This window comes from Ambystoma mexicanum, chromosome 5p, assembly GCF_040938575.1.
Source record: "Ambystoma mexicanum isolate Mex_15411 chromosome 5p, UKY_AmexF1_1, whole genome shotgun sequence".
In the NCBI taxonomy this organism is placed as follows: domain Eukaryota; kingdom Metazoa; phylum Chordata; class Amphibia; order Caudata; family Ambystomatidae; genus Ambystoma; species Ambystoma mexicanum.
In genome coordinates, this window is record NC_090930.1 from 236,403,937 (window position 1) to 236,423,522 (window position 19,586).

Here is a 19,586-nt window from a genome sequence, read left to right on the forward strand (position 1 = left end):
GCCAGTTGTTCCCCGTGTTGCGGGCCAATGTGTGTCTCCTGTAAGAATAGGATTTGTGGGGCATGTCTGTTAATGTAGGCCATGATTTTCCTTTTCTTAACCTTGGAACCCAGGCCCCGAACATTCCAACTCATGATTCTGATATTCTCAGAGCTCCTACCCGCCATCCCGTTCAGTGTGAATGCATTGTGAATCTGTAGAAGAGTGTCTCATATAGTTCCCATTCGTGCAAGTATGTTGTAACCTCGTGCTTTTAACTTTCTCCCCATAACAATAACACATCCCCACTTCCGTCCCGATCCCACCTCCCCCCACCCTCACAGCACCCCGAACTTCTACTGTGCTTAAAGAAACCCCCTCCCCCCCACTAACTTTTAGCATATGCACCTGCAATTGGGGGGCCTGCGGAGATCCCCAGGGCCGATGCTCTTTCAGACTTAGAAAAAAACAAAACACTTAATCGGGTCCGGCATTACTCTCACACATATTAATGGCGGCAAGGACAGTCCCCACGTAGCACAAACCGTAGACACTGATTTCCCACCCTAATGAGTGTCCCCCTCCGGGGAGAACTGTTGAAGTAAGTGGAGCGGGCATGCATTGCCGTACCTCTCCGGGCCCTCCCCAGGGAAGTCACTCTTGATTAGCGTCCTCGGCGCTCCCCACGACCGTAGGGATGTGCGTCTCCACAAAGTTGGCGGCCTCCTCAGGGAAGGTGAAGAAATGGACTTTGTTCTTGTACAGGATCTTCAGTCTCGCCGGGTAGAGCATTGCATATTGGACCTGTCGTTCCCTTAGCAGTTTCTTGACACCCGTGAATTGTTTCCTTTCTTGTTGCACCGCCAGTGTAAAGTCAGGGAAGATCCGTATCACGCTAGCCTTCCATCTCAGCTCCTGCTTCTCTCTTGCCGTACGTAATATCAAGTCCCTGTCCCTGTAGTTAAGCACACGTGCGATTATTGGTCTCGGGTACGCACCGGGTTTCGGCTTTGGAGCCATAGATCTGTGTGCACGCTCTATTAGGAACATGGGGGACCACCCTGGGTCGCCCAGCAGGTCGCGGAGGAGGGCCTCAACTCCTTTCTCCATAGAGCCCTTCGTCGCATCTTCAGGCACCCCTACAATACGGATGTTGTTGCGTCTTGATCTCGCCTCCAAGTCCTCGCATTTAGATTTAACAGTTCCCAGTTCAATCGCCATTGTGGACACCGTGCTTTTCAGGTTTTCGAGCGCCTCCTCCGCGCCTGATATTCTGGTTTCCGCTTCGGCTATGCGCGTCGTAGTTTTATCCAGTTTAGCCTTAATGGATGCCACATTTGCAGTGATCCCGTCGAGTTTGTCGTTCAGGGCGCCGAACCCCTGCTGCATAGCGAGGAACACCGCTTGGGGGTCCATCTGAGCTTGCGGTGTCGTTTGTTGATCTGGGGTGGGCGCCGGGGGCTCCATCTGCGAGGTGGTTTCCTTCTGGATATTTGTGGTGTACTTGTCGATGGCCCCCCTAGTCTTCTTGGATCCCAGGCTCTTGGGCATTATCCGCTGTTATTTGTATGGACTGATCGCCCCAGGCCACCACGACCCTCAGCACACCCGCCGACAGGCGTCCCCGATGCCTCCGGTGCGCAGGGTCGCGTGATCGAGTGTCGTCCCTCCTCGGCAACCCCCAGCGGACCAACTCTGGGCCCCCAATGTTCAGGTCGTGCGTTGTCAAGCCACGGGAGGGGGGGGGGTCAAGAGACCGTGCCGTAGAGGAGACCTCAAGCCTCTGGAGCGAGGGCCGTCGGGGGCCCGATTAGCAGTTAGGAAATGTAGCCGTCGGCTCCCGCCAGGCAGGCAAGGTTCCCGTGTTCCGCCGTAGCAGTCGATGGACGGTGGGGCGATGCCGAGGGGCCGAGATGAGGGCCACAGTATCCAGCCGGGTTAAGCAGCGCGGTGGGGAGAGGCCAGTAATGAAGGTTCCTCCGCGAGCAGGCCGCGGATTGCGCTCGCTTTCTCCCGGGCTCCTCCCCTCTTCAAGGCGGCCGCGTAAAGGCCCCCGGCGCGGGCGCTCTCCAGAGCCGCGATAAGTCAGGATAGCAGCAGGCGTTCGGCCCAGAATTTCACCTCCGGGTAGCCCAGTCACCACCGCACCCTCCGTGCGTCGCCCGGGTGTAACCGGACCCGTTGTGCGGATATATTTGGAGCTCGGCCCTGGTTCACTCCGGAGCTCACACAGAAGCGGCCATCTTCCTCTGTGCGCAACAGCGCCCCTCAAAATGGCTCTTCAAATGGCACTGGAGTTTTATAAGTGAAACATAATATACATAGCTTTTTGGCAACTCACAGATGAGGTTTTGTTTTCCTGACATTTTTCTGTGAGCACTGATACCTTTTCACTTTTTAAACTGCTTTTATTTGCACACACATGTGCAAGCCATTTTTCTTTGTCAATGTTTAAAAATCCTGTTTTCCATGTGACAGTGATCTTTTATTCCTCTTTCTTTTGTAAATCAAAATGCTGCTTATTTATTTATTTATGTATTAAATTTATATAGCGCGCAGGCAGCCCAGGGGCATTGTGGCACTGTTACTTGCAAGGAAGACTTAGTTACAATGTGAGCAGGTTGTGCCTTGGGTTACAGTAAGGCAGTGACCTGTGATCAGATATATCACATAATACATCATACAATACAATTATGAGGGCTAGGCCATGTAATTGTTAGATGAACAGGGTCGTTTTCAGGGTTTTCCGAAAGGCGGTCAGTGAGGGTTCAGAGCGCAGGGAGCTAGGGAGGGTGTTCCAGTGTACGGCAGCGAGGTACGGGAAACTGGAGCCCCCTGCTCTGGTCCTTTTTACCCTGGGTACTGAGAGCATGCTGGCATAGGGTGATCTAGTGGGTCTTGTGGAGGAGACCAGGTGGATCCTCTGCGAAAGGTACATTGGGGCGGCAAGATGGACACATTTGTGGGTGATGCTTAGAGCCTTGAATAGGATCCTCTCCTTTATGGGGAGCCAGTGGGAAGCTTTTCTGGCAGCGGTGATGTGCTCTCTCTACCATATCCATTGGTAATGACAGGTAGGCCCCTTTCCACATGGCTCTTTAATTTTACTTTACAAACAAAAACACAGGCCAGGCTGTTTTTGTTTCAGTGTTTAAAATCATGCTACTCATTTGAAAGGGACTTCTGTTTGGGGCCTTTAAATGCACCCAACTTACTGTTTCAAAATGAGGTAGAAATTACATTGATAGATTCTGGGCAGCTTAGTTTGATACAGTATAAAAAAAATCATCTCAGGGAGGTGCTGGGTTTAAGAGGTGTAACCTTCATCTGTTGGTTTAGGCTCAGCAAAGGTCAAAGGACAATGCTGGAACTAGTACATTTTCCTTTTGGAAACACCCACAGCAATCAACCACTCTTATATCACATTCGACAAAGATCTCTTTTAGGATTCAACTCACAATTTCGCCATCTAGCCCCAAGGTTAAGCTTGCATTTTGAGCTGAACAACTCATCCTGTATTGAATCTTCCCTAGCACTATCTTGTCAGCTGAGATGATTTGGAATTCCTCCTTAAATTATATAACTGGGCATTGGATAGGGCTTAATCCTCATACATCGCTAATTTAGAGTGGTAAGGCACAGGAAACTATAGCTTGTTTTTTTTTCTATTTGTGTATGACCAGTATTGCCCACTTCTGCATTATTATAGATATCTCACATTCAGAAATCCTTAGTTTTGGCATATTGCACCTCAGCTCTAGTGGTGGTTTTTGAGGTAGACAGCTATATTACTATATGAAAAGGCTTAGTTGTTGGTCTCTAGAATTGTCTACGCTTGTTTTACAATACTGGGTAGCAACAATGTTGCATTAAATGTAATCATCTTCCTTTGTTTGACAGTACAATAACAGATTCAGATTATTTTGTATCACATGTATTCATCATCCTTGGTTCATACTTTTTGTTAATATTTTACACAAAAGATGTGTATCTTAATTTGTTTTTACAAATTGAGTATATATAGTAACACTTTTATATCTGATTTTATGATGAAATTGTTTGCAATGACTTTACTAGTTGAACAATGAACTTGACTTGACAAGCCAAGGATTGTGCTCCATCAGATTCCAGACAGGAATAACCATGGCTGTTGAGAAGCAGAGATACTGGGTAGGTAGAGGCGATTGACAACAAAGATGCAGATGCGTTAGTATAAGTGTGCCCCCACATGAGTACAATATTTCTGAGAAACTGCCTTCCTGTCAAAGAGCAGAAAATACATCACATCATTCTGAGGGACCCAACCACCTTTGCCAGCACCATCAGACTCAAACAAACCCAGTGCTAGACCACTACTTAAAGTAAATGTGTGGCAGTACTTCACGCAGATGACATATCAATCGAAACTGGGCACTTGCACACTCTGCCAGAAAACAGTATTCCAATTGATGGTAGGCACCAACTTGGGCACCACATATAGGTGTTCCCATATGCAGAAGCACAGTGCACCAACACAAAAATAATTCACAAGATTTGATGTGCAACTCTCTCTGTGGCATAAGAAAAGCAGTATTCCTCTGCCTGTCTGCATTATTACCTCTGAAAATACTTTAGCTATATCAGTGATTGAGACACCAAGGTCCATCCCTGGCACACCAACAGCGCACAGCTGTGATCACCCCATTACACCACAGCAATGTAATGGAAGCATGTAAGCGTGGTTAATAGAGTCGCAAGTTCCATGACAAACATTGCGTGTTTGATGCTAACCTAGATGTAATGTTGCAAAATATCTCTTTCCTGCTCATTTTTGATAAACCATGGATTCTGGATCTTTATGGGAAAAGTTGGTCACTCATGGGAAGTTCCTGGCTGAAGTGTATTGTGCACCAAGGAAACTGCAGAAGTCACTGGGACAAAAAGTCCAATTTACCATTGACATGTGGGCCAGTGGTCAGAGCATTCAATATGTGGTTGTCACGGCACAGAAGAATCCCAATTTGTATTTGTTTTTATTTATAAAGCATGCAACTGCCCTTAAGCATCGAGGTGCTTCTTCTCGCAGTTGAGAGGGGTTCCAGAATTATTCTAGGGGTAGCAGTTTGCCAACAGTAAACCCTAAGCATGCAAGGGATGGTTCAGAGCAGAAGCAATGGGGGGGGTGACATTTGAAAGAAGGGGGTAGAACTTAAAGCACAGTGGTTAATGCCTGTCAGTTTACATTTGGACTTGCTTGCAGGAGGCAATCTATGAATTGGTCTTGCTGTCTTACGAAATAGCAAGACAATGCATGTCCCCTGTTTTGTGCATGTCCTTCATCTTTGGATCACATGATTCATCAGCAATTGTGAGCCTATTAAATAAATGGCTGCTGTGGCCCAGAAGATCAGCTTCTATTTCAGCAGGATGACAGTACTTGAAATGCAGAGCACCAACTGCAAGAACAGAAAAATAATTCACTGCACAACTTGAAGACGTCAGTGGCAACTTGTTGGAACACTACCTTGCACATGTTGGAGAGGCTGCATGAGCACTGCATTGCAATTGACGTAATCCAGCAATTAAAGCAGAACACTATGTGTGGCCTCTTTCATATCGTGCCAGTGGCAGATGCTTTCTATTACATGCTCTGTGCTCACTAATCCTTTAAAGTATTGGCACAGCAATCAGCCTGTCTGCCCAGTGACACTTGTGTGAGCTGCTGTAAATGCACTAAGCTGCCTCTCCTCTTGAGTGCAGCCTGAGGAAGGAGTTAGTGTGGCTAGGACCATTGTCCTTAGCCTCAAGAGAATCCTTGCAGTATTGCATGTCGAACAATTGACAATTTGAAAAAAAGAAAAAAACACTTATTTTTAAAGGCTATGGAATGACCTCTATCCAGATCCAACACACCAGTTTGAACCATGACATGATTGTGAAGATGATGTGATACTCATATAAGAGTTATTTTGTGTTGCATGTGGTTGGTAGATGATTCAGAAGTGACTCAGACTGAGATAACTAGACTATTGGCATTCACCATAGTGCAAGTAATGTTTTTTAATCCTGATCAGACACATGTAAAATGGTGCTTTGAAACATAATCCTGTTGTATAGGCGCCTAACAAATGCTCAATATAATAAATAAAAATACATGTTTTATTGTCCTCCCATACCAAGGGTCTCTGGCTCTTTCTCTGGGCACAGCCATCCACTATGGTTCTTAGGATTGGCACAGGGAAAAGACGCCCAGTAACGTTTTTCCAAAGGGTGTATGCACCCCTGGGCTTGGAAGGCTAAGCATAGGAATTTTAATTGGATCCCTTTCTTAATAAGTGGCCAGTGAGGTTGGTTTAAAACAAATCAGATTCCCGGTCTGAACCAATGTCAAACGCGCTGCATGAAAGGCAGGGAAACCCAAATAGAGGTCACTGTAGTAATCCAGCAGTGCCTTGGTGGTTGGATTAACCACAGGGAGACTAGTGTTAGGGTGCAAAAAAGGATTTTCTTTTCAATTATTTTTTGCTCAGTGCTAATTTGCGTTGTCACATCTTGTTTGCAGTATGGGAGGATGGCCCAGTCGCAACGTACACAACACAGAGCAACACAGGTTCGATTCCCGTGTCCGTGCTTAGAAACCTCTGGGTATTAAGCGCGTTATAAATAATCTATCATATCATAAGCCAATCACGTCGCTTGGCACAGGTAATATGTGGTTTCCCATTGCCCCACATCATGCGTCAAGGTACGCCTTGCAACAGACACTGGTAGCGAAGATGGTGGATGTCCAAACAAATCCACGGGCAGAGAGTACTGTGAAGAAAAACATACACTGCAGCTGGGCATAAAAGGTTACTGTAATGGTGAGTGGATTGCTTATAGAGTGTATCATTTTCTTCAGACATGTGTCCAGTCTGCCTTTAGAAAGTACACATCTAGACTTAACCCTTAAACCTTCAACTTCAACACATTTACAGGCCGATTCATGGAATAATTGTGCGCCAAAAACGGTGGTGCAAGCGAGAAAAATCCAGCGCACGTGTGCGAATCGCACGCAAGTGATTCATGGAAGTCTGTGCATGTGTTTTTCCAGGGAGCTGTGCCGAAACCTTGCGTGGCGCACACATCACTGTGACATCCCTAACGCAGTGCGCTACGCGCACAATAAAAGCGCAAAACATGTAGCGCACACACCAAAAAGGGGCCGGAACATGCAGAATGGGGAACAACATGAGAAAATGAGGCCGTAACTGAGGAAGTACTGCTGGGAAATACAAGGAACACCCACACGCACGCGAACAACATGTATTCATGGAATCGAATAGGGGAAAACCGTGCACACCAAAAGACACGCACAGGGGTAAACACGTCCACCACACGAAGGCAGGCGGAAGCGTCCCCGCGCAGTATAAAAATGCGCACAAACAACAAACACGTATATACAGCTACAATGAATGTCCCATTTCTCACAGCAGTGATCATCGGACAACCCAGGAGGAGGAGAATAGCCAGGTCCTGCATTTTTTTGCCCAGGTCCAGCCTCTTTGGGATGCCTGATGACGAGGTCCATAGCAGGTATGGGTTTCCACCTCATATCATCCTAGACCTGGTCACTGAGGGGGAGGATGAGCTCACATCACCCACCTTGTGCTCCCAAGCACTGAGCCCCTTGGAAAAGGTGCTCAATGTCCTGCATTTTTTAGCCACTCTGTCATTTCAGCGGACAACTGCCATAGCTGGGGGTGTCTCACAGCCCACGCAGTCACTCTGCCTACACCAGGTGTTGGCAATCATGACTGCGCGCCCCTCAGTCTGCACGCACATATCCATGCCCAGAACACCCGCAGAAAGGCAGGCCATGGTCCAGGACATTTACAGGGTGGCATACTTCCCCAAAGTGCTCGGTGCAATAGATTGCACCCATGTGGCCCCACGTCCACCTAGGGCCACTGAGAACATCTACAGCAACCGCAAGCACTGGCATTCCTTGAACATACAGGTTGAATGCAATGTCCATGGAATCATCACCTCTGTCTATGCAAACTATCCTGGGTCTACCCATGACAGTTTCATATATGGAATGTCCGCCCTGAGCCGGGACCTGGAAGCTGGGAAGCATGGAGACACATGGCTCATTGGTGAGTACAAATGTCTGTGCACATGCATACATGTCACACACCGACAAATACACAAACCCAACTAATGACAACCATCATCACCTCCCCTGGGGACAGTGCCTACCCTCTGAGCACCCACATGATGATGCCAATACAGAACCCCACCACACCAGCCCGGGTAAGATACAACGCAGCCCATATTGCAACCCGGGGCATAGTGGAGCGCACATTCGGATTGCTTAAGTCACGCTTCCGCTCCCTTGACTGCTCTGGCAGGCAGCTACTATATGCACCTCCAGTAGTGTGCAGGATCATTGTGGCAGCATGTGGGTGGGGGGATGGGACATTTGTCAGGGCCTGCTGGCAGGTTGCCGTCAATGGGGTTGGGGTGGAGGGACATGTGTCAGGGCCTGCTGGCAGGTTGCCGTCAATGGGGGTAGGGTGGAGGGACATGTGTCGGGGCCTGCTGGCAGGTGCCCGTCACTGGTGGGGGGGACATGAGTCGGGGCCTGCTGGCAGGTTGCCATCAATGGGGGTGGGGTGGAGGGACATGTGTCGGGGCCTGCTGGCAGGTTGACATCAATGGGGGTGGGTGGAGGGACATGAGTCGGGGCCTACTGGCAGGTTGCCATCAATGGGGTTGGGGTAGAGGGACATGCGTCAGGGCCTGCTGGTAGGTGCCTGTCACTAGTGGGGGGGACTTCAGTCAGGGCCTGCTGGCAGGTTGACGTATATGGGGGTGGGGTGGAGGGACATGTGTCAGGGTCTGCTGGCAGGTTGCCGTCAATGGGGGTGGGGTGGAGGAACATGAGTCGGGGCCTGCTGGCATGTTGCCGTCAGAGGGGTTGGCGTGGAGGGACATATGTCGGGGCCTGCTGGCAGGTTGCCGTCAATGGGGGTGGGGTAGAGGGACATGTGTCGGGGCCTGCTGGCAGGTGCCCATCACTGGTGGGGGGACTTGTGTTGGGGCTCACAAGTGCATGGTGCCATGTGGGCTGCCTGCAGGGCATGTTCAGGGGTTGCAGGGTTCCCCCTTGTGGTGTGGGCTGCCTGCAAAGCATGGTCAGGGTGGATGGGCTGCATGCAGGGCATGGTCAGGGGTGATGGGCTGGCTGCAGGGCATGATGAGGGGTGTAGGTGGGACCCTTGTGGTGTGGGCTGCCTGCGAGGCATGCCCAGGGGTCTAGGGTGGACCCTGTGGTGTGGGCTGCCTGCAGGGTATGGTCAGGGTGGATGGGCTGCCTGCGGGGCATGACCAGGTGTGGAGGGGGCCTGTGGCGTGGGCTGCCTATGGGGCGTGGGGAGGGCACACCAGGAGGGCTTACACTGCCAAATTGCATGTAAATCTCACTCACATACCCCGGAATACATGTACCCGGCTCCCGCCAGTGAAATAACGAGTAAAGCACACTCTTGGACCCCTGAATAAACGTACCCTGCTCGCACCAATGAAATCACATATAATTCTAACTTGCGTACCCGGGATACATATACCCCACTCCTGCCAGCGAAATCACGTGTAAAGCACACTTGTGTACCCCGGAATACAAGTACCGGGCTTGCGCCAGCAAAATCTCTTGTAATTCTCACTGGCATAGCGCGGAATACACATACCCCTCTCCAGCTAGCGAAATCACGTGTAAAGCACACTCATATACCTTGGAATACAAATACCCTGCTCGTGCCAGCGAAAACAGTCTGGTCACCTCATCAGGTTTTGCTGACATGAGGTGATTTGCCCAGGTTCACTCAATTTGTTCAAATAGGAAACCTGATCTCGCCTTCCACCTGCTCATCCCTTCCAAAATCATAGGCTCTCCAGTACAGTCTTCCACAGTCTTCTGCTCACTTCTTCCATTTGCTCCTTTGTTTCCTTCCATAAGCTCCCTCACTAATTTGAGCTTCCATTGGCTATTCACTCATCTTCCATATCCCCCATCTCCATATTGAAAATGTTTGCCAAAAATGAAAAATCAAAGCTGTATACTGCCCTTAACAAGAGTCTGAGAGATTTATCCCAATTATTCATGCCCTAAATAATAGGTTTTGTACCTTTTTTCAACATACTGCTATAATTAAGATATAAAAAAAACAGTAGAGTGCAAACGAGAAGCAGAAAAAATAGTGTGGCAATATCACCCCCTGTCACCTTCCATCAGTTCCCCTGATTACCATTCCCATTTACAATCACTCCCACGTACCCCACCCTTTCCCCACCACGTCTTCTTGACCTGGCTGGGGAGAATCGAAGATGATGCCACCTCCTCCTCTGCAGGGGCTGAGCAACGAGGACGCCCGTCCTTATTCCAGCTAACATAGAGTGTGCTCAATGATACCTCCCTGAATACTGTGGCAACTCCCAGGAGGCCACGTAGGAAGTGCTTGTGGTCCAGCCATTTTGTTGTGAAAGACAGACCTCTCCTCCTTGATAAATATTGAAGCAAGGAATAGGATATTTCATTTCTTACAAATTACATTTTGATCCACAACACTGTATTTTTGTTGCAATTCTGCAGCTAATTTTCAATGAGTTGAGGGTGTGTGGGAGTGCTAGCACGCAGGTGAGAGGGTGATCAGGAGGTAAACAGTGGAGGTGAAGAGTTTCCAGACTCTGGCATCACTCCCGGTTGTATGTGGCAGGGAGGAGGGGCCGCCACTCCACTGCCAACCACTATACATCATTGTCTGGTACATACTGTTTCCATACTGTTGATAATGTTGATAATGCAATCGTCCATGATTACTTCTTATTTGACATGTTTACTTTGCTATTGTGAATGGCACAATTTTGATCAATAAATGTGCCCTTATATTTTCCAAAGAAAGATGCGTGTATGTCTCCTTGGCTGGCCCTGACCCCTGCGCTGCCCATCTATTAAACCATACTGCAAACTGGATCACTTCTAGGGAGTCCTAATTTTGGCAGGAAACACATAGTGAGATTAAAGGATTTTTCCAGGATTACACACTTTGGTTAAGTTGTAAAGCCAGAATGGCATCATAGCCTGAAATATAGGTACTTGACCACACATCTTCCCAGCTAAAGTTGGTACAAATATGTATTAAAGTTTGGTTTTAAATACCTAAAATATTACAATTCTGGGTCTTTGCACACAAGTCACTTTTTGTACAGATTTTGAAATGGTACTTGTAAACTGCTTACCATAGCTGTTACTCTGTATATAAAAGAAACTTTAAGTGATAGGGATGATTTATAGGAAAACATTTTTTATTGTTATGAATTGCATACTTTTATACCAATGATTGTAAGCCATGAAAATAAAAATGTTGTTTAATATGTAAGTTCCTTTTTCCATTTATTTAGTTTCTTATTCTTACTTTGCTAACTTTTTTTGTAAAGGTTTGTAATAAGCCATAAACAATAACAAATAATAATACTCACTTTTATACAGATTACTTAAAAAATGCACAAGTCACATGATAAACCAACCGACAATGTGTTCATCATTGTAGAATCAGGTTGATGAAAAAGAGTATTGGGGCAATTTTGTTGTGAATCCTAAATTGCATAGACACGACTGCTACTGTTTGCACGTCTTTGCAAAAGGGCCCCTACAGGCAATTTGAATTATTTCCACAAAGTACTGGAAAAGTAAATACCAAAACATAGGCAAAATTGCCTTTTCAATTCACTTTTGCACTACGTGTCTGGAAAAGTATAAATCTCTCCCACAATTAACTATTTGGAATCTGCTTTCTTTTACCAATAAAGTTACAATCATAGGTGGACGTTTTCCAAGTCCTGTGGAGTAGAAAAAGTGGCGGTAAAATGACTTTTGATTGTAGCTTTATTTTCCCCATTTTGATTGGAAGCTGTCAAGCTCCAGAATTCTAATTAATCAGAATTTACAAAAAAATCCCATACAGACACAAAGTGAAAAGAAATGAATAACAAAGTCATTGTTTCACACAGTTTTTTCTGTACCCCCATCATTTCTAATCACCCAACAGCCACACTTATATAGCGTATTAAAAGCGTACATAATTTAAAGAAAAAAGTACCTTTTCCTATCACTAATCACTTCCTATTTTAAATAATCTGCATGTGAGACATGTTAAAAAGATAAGGCGTAACTGGGAGGACCTGTGCAGCCCTGACTAACTTTGAGGGGAGAAAGGCAGAGCAAGGGTGCCCCACAGACATTTGTCCATTGTCCGACTGTTAAATTCACCTCTGTTTGCACTCTGCAGGAAATATTTCAATGCACTTTTTTTACATTTTACAGATGTGCACCGTTTATACGTTGCCAGAAACATATTAAGAAATGCTCCTTTCTTGTGTTATTTTCAAGGTTTCATGATCAATCTTCCGAGAGCCAAATGTTTATAGGGGGTAGTGGGAACAATCCTCCAGTCCGGCATTCCCTCCCACTCTGTCACTAGTGGGATCCCACAGTAAATAACTTCAATTTCTGGCACTGCCGAATAACCCAGCAGTTATATCATACTTTTCAAACAAGACCCACAATGCACATGATGTATTCAGTTAGCATACAGACATTGTTAATTGTTACTCTAATAGTATGATGTTATTAAGGCAGTAGTCATCTGCCCATTTCTTGAAAAGTTCTGGCCAGGCAGCCTAGGCTTCCACACAGACAAATATGCATTCTGTTTAGGTCAGAACCCCACAACAAGGGGATGTAAGTATGCATGAGAAGATGATCTGAAGTTGCTCCATACTTGCCATCCTAGCCTTGATATGTTCAGGTAGGTTCTTGTTGGACCAACTCAGTGAGGTGCAGTTTGAGTCCCTAGGCGTTGCAAACAAGACTCCCACATCAGGGCATATATACTTTCACTTAGGGAGATAAACTGAAACCAACACACATTGGCAAAGCCAACAGTTAGGGCTTTTGAATGAGCATGATACAGGCATTTGCGAGGCACTGCCATAAGAGTACCACCTGGCAATACGGTGGGAACATCTAGAAAATGCGAGCACCTATTGTCTGGAAAATGCCTGTGTAATACTTATACACATGTCAAATTGGTTGACTTTGCAATTGTTTGTTTTAGGATTCCAGTGCAAGGAACAGATGTGAGGATGCCATGTTGCATTTAAATCTACTGAATGAAAACACATAATTTCAAGAGATGGTTTATTACAACAGGAGCTCATTTACCAAGACAATTAAGTCATTGAACATTCAAAAGAATGCTTAGATATAACACAAGCAGGCCCATTACAGCACAGTGTGATTTTACTTTGTGACAGAGCTAGCTCAAAGAGTACCCAAGAGGGTATGTTTCAGCAGGGAGGGGCAGGTAGTTGGTGGGAATACCATGGAGATTAACATGGCAATGGATGGGTAAATGACCAAACACGTCCACTGAATGTGTATCCTTCCTAAAATCCTTTCTATCTGTGGTCCTATGCAATGGTTCTGGGTTACACCTAAAAGCCTAATTCAATGCTTTACATCAAATCACTTTGATTTTACTACACTCTCCCCTCCAGAATTATATTGTTCTTACTACCAACCTTATTGTTTCTCTCATACTCAAGTAGTTCATGCAGCAGAATATATACTTTGAATGAGATTTGTAAGTGCTCTCAGTTTGATGGATGTAAGTCTCTGAATCAATCTTAACCACTGCCATTGCTTCGGTCAGGCTTCCATACCGTTATTTATGAATTAGCCTTGGCCTCCCTGCCACTAATGTGAGCAACCCTGCCCAAACTGCTGAAACACCAGGCCTAAAATGCTTGCGGTATTGTGTGTTCCATTCAATGTAACTTGTCAGGGTTCTTAGCCGTTTATGCACCTGGTGTAGAAATCTGTGTCCAAGCATCATCACCTGCCATTCATTGTTTTCTACAGATAACCATCGTATTAGGCATGATTGGAACAACAGTTATATTCCCACACATAAAAACCTAAATTCAATTACAGAAATCTGCTTGATAGGTTTGAAACAATAGCTACCTTATAAATGAGAGATTTGAAATGTAAGTAAGATTAACATGCAGATAAAAAAGCAACGCAGGATTTTGCTAGATAGTTGTAGCCTGCCTGCTTGAGCAAGTGTGCTACCTTACTTAGGGGTGTGAATGGCCCTCCATATCCCTGGTCATTTCTGCTTTCATGGCTGTGGGGCATAAATCATTGTCCAGAGCAAGCAAACAAATCCTGACTGAGCCTCCTGCAGTGCAGCCCCTCAGAATGCTAACTGCAAAGTCCCTCCAGCCTGTTCTTACCATCATAGTGTCCCCCTAAACCCCTGGGTCCCAGTTGTGGTTAATGTTTATTTTTCATTTTATTTATTGCATATAGTTAAAATACATTCAACCTTTTGATGAAAAATAAGGAAGAAAACCTCACACCACTGACAAGGCCTCCTTTCTAGCAGGGGTGGACTGACCAACCGGGACACCGGGAGTTTTTTCCCGTAGGCCTCGGGTCATAGGGCCTCTTTGCTTGGGGGAAGGATACATAGGGACTCAAAATTAAGCTATTACTTGCCATTCAGGGATATGTATCCATACAGGCCAGCCTGGGTGTGGCCATTCGCTGCATGATTTGTTTGTCTGCCAGGCCCGCCCCTGCCCATGGATTTTGGGGCTTGAGCTCTCATCGCACTAGGGCACGTGCGCTTTGAAACCGCACGTGCCCTAGTATGCTCTGTGCTGTCGAATCGCATGCGCAGTTGTTGCTGGGCCCGTGAATGAATGTGCCATTGCCACCTGAGAGACACTGCCGACAGACAGTCTGAGTGCTGTGCTGGCACCGAGCCCATGCCGTGTGCTGTGCCCGTGTTCACGGTGTGCTCTGACAGATTCAAGAAAGACAGCCAACCAACCAGGCGAAGTGGGCCACACTGCCTCCATCAGCAGACAACAGCAGGTGACCCAAGTGAGGCTGTGGCTGGGGCTGAGAGCAGCTGAGGGCAGTAGCCAGACCTGAAAGGTAAGGGATTATTTGTACGTGCGTTCCCCTCTCCCATTCTGCCGAGTGCTTCTGACCCTCACTCTCACCCTATGCGGTAAACCTTTTCCAATGTGCTGTAATATTTTCTAGCCATCATGCTACAATGTTTTCCTTGTGTTGCTATCCTACATGCAAGTGCTGAACTTTTTTCTTACTGTGATGACATGGACTGTAATATTCTCCACCTCTTTTGGAATGTCTTCCCCCTGTGCTGTAATCATTTACCGGCCGGGGTAGTGTAACATGTTCTCCTTAAGCTCTAACATTCCCCTTCCTGTGCTTTAATGTTGCCTGACTGAGCTATACTGTAAAACAGCACCCTGTTTACCTTATATCCGCTCCTAGTGCGGTGATCCCCTGGCCCCAATCTTAATGGGGATGAGAATACTGGCAACCCGTAGACCTATTAAAATGCACTTCAACTCTGCTATGCAAGACCAAACTAAATTGCTAATCCAGTACTGCCACTCAAACTCACTTCTACAAATTACCTTACCATGACCTAACAAAGCCCCTACCTATGTCATTATAGAGGCTGACACACTGCTCTGCTAATGCACCTCTTCCCAATCCAGACCTCCCACACCCCTGCAATTCCAGTATGTTAGAGCCATATACCGCTCTGCCAGTGTGCCTCAGCACTGACCTCCATTGATGCCTGCTGTACCATTACAGCAACTAACACAAAGCTCATCTGACTGTCACTACTACTCCACCCTTACCAGCAGTAACCCCCTTGCTTCTATTACAGCTACTCACACAGCTGTGCTAATAGACCTCAATCCTAGCCAGCAGCAACCCCTGTTGTTAAATAACAGAGGCTCACTTAAAGCTCTACTAATGAACCTCAATGCTGGCTAGCTGCAACCTCCATTGTTCCATTTCAGTGGCTCACACACAGATCTGCCATTAGACCATCCATCATGGCCTGCAACACCTCCCGTTGTACCATTACAGTCAGTGGCTCCTTCACACACAGCTCTACTAGTGTAACTCAACACTGGCTAGGAGCAACCCCCATTCTTCCATCACACTCACTCCCACAAAGCTCTGCCAATGGACCTCAATCCTGGGCAGCCGCTGTCTAATCTTTCATGCTTGTGGTAGGTGGTGAGGTTTGCATGCCGCCGGAGTTGGCCCTGATTACCAGGTCTAAGGTTATTGCTGTTTCTGGACAGGGAGGAGTTGTGCATGTGGGAAAGGCGTGGGGGGTGTAACAGCATCCCCCTCCGCCAACCCATCTTATCCGGTTGTATTTTGGGTACCTTAACATGGCATCTCTGCTTCTGGGCCCCTCTGCGAGAACAATAACACATTCAAACGACTCCAGACTTGCTCTGGCTGCAGGGCGTGCAGATGACGGCTAAGGCCTGCAGGTGGCCCTTAGCAAGGTGCTTACCCATTGTGCTGTAACTTTCTCAGTGGGGGTAGTGTGCCCTCGCAGTGCTGTGCTGCTTCCAGCCACGTGCTGTAATATTCTCACTGTCTGCTGCACCATCCACTTCCTGCTGTAACATTGGCCTCTTCTGCTGGTACAGTCGCTCCCTGTGGTGTGCACCTCTCTTCCTGTACTTTAATGCCCCAGCCTGTGTGCTGTAATATATCAGTGTGGTGTGATTTCCCAAAATCACCTGCACTAAATCTCTCCTTGCTCAGCAATCATTGGCTAGAACATTATGCCCTGCCCACCCACTTGTTCCAAACACTCTCTGTTCTCCCCTCCAACTCCGCAATCCTCCGGACTCCGATGGTAATTTCATATCTGCTGATTCAAGGGTGCTTGCCTGTATGTGCCGTTGTCTTCTCGATGCGCCGAGCACCCCATCCCACAGCTTGTGCATGCTGTGTAATCTTCCAGCCCACCACTGCTTGATGGGTCCCCTGGTGTGTAAAACACTAGCCCCATTCTGTAATATGTATTCCACATAAGAAAAATCCCCTTCCATATTATGTAATCCCTTAGCCCTGCATAAAGCAAGGCCCGTGCTGTAGCATGACCTACCCATTATTAAACAAACGCAAATGGGTGCCCTGATGGACTGCCATCAGAACGGGCAAACATAATGTTAGGAACACACAAAGGGGACTGCTGCCATTGTTGGTATTAGTGTGGTTATTGATTTTTAATCACCCATGACATAATATGTATTTGCGCCAAAATCGTCCAGCCCTGTGCTGTAATATTTCACTCTCTACTTTAACACTCACATTTGCCATCACACCCCCATGTCATGGGATTCCTCTGCTGTAATATTCACTACACACTCTCATACTCATCTCTGTGCTGTCTTTTTATTAGTTTGTATTAGTTTGGGCTTCTAGATGGTGCTTGCACCAGCTATAAACCAAAAATATTGCACTGTAGTATAGATTGGGAGAAATCGGCCATGAAGAGGGACACCCAGCGTGTAGGTGTTGTTTGGTTATCTGCCCACCTATTGACTGCCCATGAAAATCCCTATGGTTATTCACACGCAGTACCGTCCCACCCTGCCAAAAATGCATCCCCCAGAGAACTCTTTGACTTTGCTTTAATCAAGTCTTATCATCAAACATTCCACTCAAAGTGCCTGCCAGTGTTTTTTATAAGCGACCTTCAGAGAGATAATGACTTAATTGGAGTTGTAAACCCACTACTGGTGTAATAAAAATGTGTACATTAGGTCTGATTTTAGCCACTCGATTTATAAGCACTATGCATGCCCTTCACTTAAGTCCTGTTAAAAATAAACATTGGTTAGGCCAACAGTTTTGGCTTGTGTGTAAATATTAGGAATTTGCCAGGAACTGCTAATAGGTGCCCAGGTACTCACACCGTTGTGCACCTGGTACAGTTAAGGACCAGTTAATACCAATAGGGCGGTGCTTGGAAAGTGCTCTTCCCATGCCTACACAAACTGTTGGCATTGTCAATGCTTATTTTTAATATGATGGAATCGGCCAGCCCCATTTTGCAATAGTGCCACGGGTGCAATATGATTTTCCTGTGCACTAATATTGCTCGCTTGTGCGGCGAAATATAGGGCCACTTCGATCAAATTTTCCAGGGCCTCTTTTGGTTCCCAATCAGGCACTGCTCTCTAGGGGGGCCAGGGGATGGCCCTGGGGGGGACTGGCCCCCTTGAACCCCTTCTGGAGCCGGACTTGAGCAGTGTGGTGAGGAGCCACATGCACTCCCTGCAGCCAGCCCACACCACAGGGGTCTACCCTACACCCCTGTCCATGACCCGCAGGCAGCTTTCACCACAGGGGACCACCCTACACCCCTGTCCATGACCCGCAGGCAGCCCTCACCACAGGGGACCACCATACACCCTTGTGCATGACCCGCTGCCAGCCCATCCCCCTGGACATGCCCCGCAGGCAGCCCATCCACCCTCCCCATGCCCCGCAGGCAGCCCATCACCCCTGGATATGCCCGCAGGCAGCCCATCCACCCTCCTCATGCCCCGCAGGCAGACCATCCACCCTCACCATGCCCAGCAGGCAGACATCCACCCTCCCCATACCCCACAGACAGCCCATCACCCCTGGACATGCACAGCAGGCAGCCCATCCTCTCCCCCCATGCCCCGCAGGCAGCCCATCCACCCTGACGATGCCCTGCAGGCAGCCCATCCACCCTCCTCATGCCCCACAGGAAGCCCATCCACCCTCCTCATGCCCCGCAGGCAGCCCATCCACCCTGACCATGCCCCGCAGGCAGCCCATCCACCCTCCCCATGCCCGCAGGCAGCCCATCCACCCTGACCAAGCTCCGCAGCCAGCCCACACCACAGGGGGGACTTTTTCCACGCAATTTGCCTGGCGCGAGCGGGGTACGTGTATTACGAGGGGTGCGCAGGGAGTTTTAGACGCGATTGGGCTGGGGCGAGTGGGGTATACATATTCTGAACGGGTGCATGGGGAGTTTTACACGCAATTGAGCTGGCGCGAGCGGGGTACAGGAGTTTACATGCGATTGGGATGGCACGAACGGGGTACGCGTATTCCGAAGGGTGTGTGGGGAGTTTTACACGCGATTCGTCTGGCGCGAGCGGGGTACGCATATTCTGAGGGGTGCGCAGGGAATTTAACACGTGATTGGGCTGGCATGAGCGGGGTACGCATATTCGTAGGGGAGCGCAAGGACTTTTACATGCGATTGGGTTGTCGCGTGAGGGCTGAGTGGCGTTTTTAGCGCAATTTCATTGTTGGGGGGCTGTATGCTGGTCTACTGGCCTTTGCACCATGTAGGGGATTTTTGCGGATGTTTTTGGCGCATGGGGCGGGGTTGGAGGCGTAACTGGCGCTGCTGCAGGGTAACTGCACCACGGCTGTTTATGGATGTTTAAATCCATGAATATGCGGTGCGTCAAAATGGGTTTTGGCGCACGCGGGTGGTGCAAGCTGGCGCACGCCTGCTCTGTGTGCCAGCCGCTTGCACCACTTCTGCGTTTTATGCCATGAATTTCCCCCTTAGTAACATTAAATTGGTTTTTATTTAGGTGTACACAAATGCAATTATCCTAATGAGAATATCTTATTTTATTTTGCGAGTAAAATACGTATCCAATAA